This window comes from Dipodomys merriami, unplaced genomic scaffold (assembly GCF_024711535.1).
Source record: "Dipodomys merriami isolate MVZ:Mamm:240054 unplaced genomic scaffold, mDipMer1.0.p SCAF_4, whole genome shotgun sequence".
Lineage (NCBI taxonomy): Eukaryota > Metazoa > Chordata > Mammalia > Rodentia > Heteromyidae > Dipodomys > Dipodomys merriami.
Genome location: NW_027205603.1, coordinates 57163526 through 57167927, shown reverse-complemented (window position 1 = coordinate 57167927; position 4402 = coordinate 57163526). Strand labels below are relative to the sequence as shown.

Genomic DNA, 4402 nt, shown 5'->3' with positions numbered 1-4402 from the left:
TCTTCCTTCTCTCTTCTCTTTCTTTCCCATGGATATAGAGACCATGTCCTATGGGAGGGAACAATTCCATGGGGAAGGGAGGACAGGCTCCTAAAAAGCTGCTAATTGAGCCTGGCTGATGTGTAGGTATGGTTATAGAAAATGCCTGTGGAGAGATGATTCTGATATCTTACATTAGCATTCACTCTTGGTATTTTTAAGATTACCCAATGATTTTTAATGTTTCCCAACTACTCTAACACTTACTAGCCATTTGTCCCAGGTGGAGGAATATCTTTGATGTTTTTCATAAAGTCAGAGGATGTTCATCATTCTTATTTATTGTGGGTTTTATCATGTTTCCAGGGCAGTTTTCCTTGAGAGCACAGTCTAGCTCTGGTACAGAATTACCTTCTTAGCATCCAGAGTAATACTTGTGCTTATTTATTAGTACCTGTTATTGTTATACTTTTTTTTTTTAGCCATTTGAGGTCATAACTCCCTCTTAGATTACAAAATAGGCCATTGTGGAAGCTGAGTGGATTACATACCTGTAGTTGGAGACTGAAACAAGAAGAATCATGGGTTTGAGACCAGACTGGCCTATGTATTTAAAACAAAAAACATAAAGAGGAGAACAGGGGTTAACCACATGCTGCATTGGCCTAAAGCCTCACCGGATAAGCATGATGCCTCAGTGCCCTGTTGCCCAAACTCAGTTTCTGCCACGGCTGCTTTTGGTTGATGCCTGTCAGCCTCTTCAAGGTAGAGGTCTGCATTAGTAGCATGGTATGCTGTATCATTGGTTAAATGGTGAGCATTTTTAAACATAGTATTATGTGCATGTACCAAGATGTTATAATGTACTCCATAAGAGTGCAAAAAACTGAATTGTATTTTAAAATTAGTTTGTTCAATTTTAGAAAAAGATGTTTTAAAGCTGAAAGGGGTGAAGACCGTCTAGTACAGATTTTTCATGTTGAAAGAGAACATTTCCTTAGGATCAGAAGGAGTGGCAGAGCATCTTGTCCCGTCTGTGCTTTCCAAGTACTTTCCATACCACGGTGGCAGCAGGCCTACAGAAGCAGGGGTTGAGCATCGGACCTGAAGATCCAAGAAGCACTGAGGATCCAAGAAGCACCAGAGCACAGGACCTGGGAACCTGATTAAGGCTGAAGTGTTTGTAAAATCCTAAAACATTGTATATATAACATCAAGCAATACACTTAGACACGTATGTATTCCAGTCTTTTTTATTTCAAATCTTTGCCATTGAGATAGAGAAAAATTATTTTTAGGGCACTAAATTAAGATACTGGAGCTCAGAAATTTTTTTTACTCGTTAAGAGTTTTTAGTCTTAGATATATTTTAAGACATAATTGAAAGGAAAGGAAGATTATTCCTAAGTAGCAGTTGTAAGCATTTTCTTATCTCCTGGCTTTATGAGTAGTGTTTAAGGTCAGATTGAAGATAAATTCTGCTCCAGATTATTGCTAAGCTGAAAAATGAAGATTATCTGGAGGTATCTGTGGCTATGATTACAGATCCTAGGCAAAAATATGCAGTTGGTGCTCCAGAACAGACTGATTGTCACTGAATGTTCACTTAGCTTATGAACCTTTTGTCCTTGCTGATTTGATAGACAAAATCAGAACCAAAATAGAGCCAAACAGATTAGAAGGATTTGTTTTACAATTGCATTATGCCTTGTTGTTGAAATGATTTGGAAACTTTTCACAAATCTTTTAATGTAAAGTTCTGAATTATGTAGTGTTAAATCAGTTAACTCTGAACAAAAAAGTGACAGGATGGCTTCTGATTTTTCTTCTTGACAGTTAAGAGTTTGAACTTGGACCCCTGTTTGCTAGGCAAGTGCTATATTACTTGAGTTACACGTCCAGACTTTCAAGGTAAAAAGCAAGTTGTTTTTGTTCAAATAGGGTCTTTGCCTGATGTATGCCTGGGCTGGCTTATACTTCAATCTTGGCAACAGGGATGATAGTCATTATCATCCATACCTACCTTTATATTGGTTGAGATGAGTTAATTTTTCCCCAGGCTGGCTTAGAATTGTGATCCTTATCTCTGCCTCCTGTAGCTAAGACAACAGGTGTGAGCCACAAAATCCAGTTTCTAGTTCACCCTTTATTATTAAGTGGTGACTAACTTATGCAAAGACTTAAACTAAAAAGATATTTAACACATCTAAGTTCCTTTCCATATTGCTCCCTTTTGTTTGTACAGATTGGATGACTTTCTGCAGGGTATGTGGTGCAGTGCAAAAGAAGGGCCCAAATATCATTGCTTAGGTGTAAAAAAAAAATAATGTTATGTCTCTGTTGGATGTCAGAATGCCTTTGACTCACAAGAATTCACCTGCATAGCAGTTGCTATTCAGTACCACTTGAATACATTGCATTTCTTGATTTTTCTAACAAATGAGCCAACAGTGGTTCACTGAACTTGAATTCTAAGTTTAACCTCAGGAGTGATCAAAACATTTTATAATTTTGTAATCAAATTAGAATCACCCTTTTTGTGAACATTTTTTGTATTTCTTTTCAACATAAAAAGGAAAGGAAATACACTCCACTCTTCTAAATAAACATTCTTGAGACTTCTGTCTCCAATTAGCCAGCAACATGCTGGACTGGGGGTATGACCAAGTGGTAGAGTACCAGCCCTGAGCAAGAAAGCCAAGTGACTGAGGGCCCTGAGCCCAAGCCTTGGTACAGATAAAGAGAGAAGGGTCATTAATGGTAACTTTTGGCTTCTGACTTGAGCAACTGGGTGAGTGCCCAGGAGTTCTATTTTAATTGGAAGCCTATTAGATACCTGAGAGGAGCTATTAGTAGGCAGTTGGTTACAAGTTCTAGAACTTGGAGTGAAAGTCTTAAATAGAGATGATGGAGATGTTCAGCTGGAGGGAAAGTAGATATTTCAGGTAGACCTTAATTTTAAACCCTACTGACCTCCAACTTTTATAGTACAGTTAAAAGAGGAAAAGCAGCTACAGAGACAAATTATGTTGTGAGAAGTTTACATAACTATGCACCCTCAAAGTTACTTTAGTGCGGTGCAGTCAAGGTGGGCTTCTCACAGAACTTGACCTTGGTTGTATTTTTCCCTTAGGTTGTGTACACTGACCTCCTGTTCCGGCCTGACCCTGCAAAGTAATAGTGACAAAGAACAGTTAAGAGAAGCTCTAATGCTGGTTTAAGTTTGCTCGTACAATAAGCTCAGTCCTTAAAAAGAGCTTTGGGAATTGCTTTGCTGCCCCTGGGGCTCAGTAGAAGCTGCCTATAGCTAACAAACAGGTAACTGCCAGATTACACATCAATAAAAGGATAAAGGTTGCTGTCACTTTCAACCACCAGTGTAGTCTTTGGCAAAAAAAGACCCTCAGACTCCATCTCCAAACTGAGTCTGAGGCACAGTTCAAGTGATAGAGGGCCAGCGCGAGCATGCAAGCCAAGTAAGCCCGAAACCCCGAGTGCAAGTCCCAGAAAGGGCAAAAACACTGAGCAGTGAAAAAGCAAAGATCCCTACCACCTTAACCAGGCATGGGGTCAGTCTTTTAGAAGCAGTAAGAATGCACAGTGACAGTTAAACAATGGGGTTCTAGGAATATGCTACAAATATTCATGGTGACCTCAAAGGAGTTGTTTTAGCCACTTGTAGGATATGTATTTTGTATACCTCCTCCCCAAGATTGTCTTGAGAAGAAGATCCTTGAGAGATGACATTGAAAGACAAGAAGAATCTTGAGGGGCTGGAAAGGTGGCTCAGTGGTAGAGTGCTTACCTTGCATGCCTGAGGCCCTGGGTTTGATTCCTCAGCACCACATAAGCAAAAAGAAAAAAGCCGGAAGTGGCGTTGTGGCTCAAGTGGTAGAGTGCTAGCCTTGAGGTGAAGAGCCGAGGGACAGCACCCAGGCCTAGAGTTGAGGCCCCACGAACGGACCCCCCAAAAAAAGAATCTTGATCAGTTGGCTTAACAGGAAGAGTTCTATCAAGTTGGGAGATGCTTCAATAAATGGACTATGCCCCTGACTTCTTCCTAGGTTTCTTCTCACTTTATGAGCAAGCACAGATTCTTGGCTCCTAACCTTCCAAGACTTTGTGTTAAATTATTTGAATGGTATTTACAATGGCAAATACAGAGAATCAAAGCAGCACCAACTGTAGAAAGTTGCTTTCCTTGTCTCTATCCTATGCCCAATTGTTTTTCTTTTGTTGAATAGACAAACACTATAGAAACAGGAACAGGAGACAGGGAAATTAAAATTAATAAATACTAAGAGAGCCAGATTCTCAAACAGTAAAACCAGAAAGTAAAATCTGAAAGAAAAAAAAAAGCAAAGCAACTAACTCCCCTCCCAGCACACCTAGTCTTAGATATGCTCAGTGTGGACATAGCATA

The 4402-nt window shown here is 39.7% G+C and overlaps 1 long non-coding RNA gene across 1 annotated transcript; it reads left to right on the top strand.

Annotated features, from left to right (window-relative positions):
• The first annotated feature begins 916 nt into the window (after positions 1-916).
• On the top strand, positions 917-3468 carry LOC138806282 (uncharacterized). Its single transcript, XR_011365764.1, has 3 exons — positions 917-1213; positions 1816-1890; positions 3113-3468. It is a non-coding gene; the product is annotated as an uncharacterized lncRNA (long non-coding RNA).
• The last annotated feature ends 934 nt before the right edge of the window (positions 3469-4402 follow it).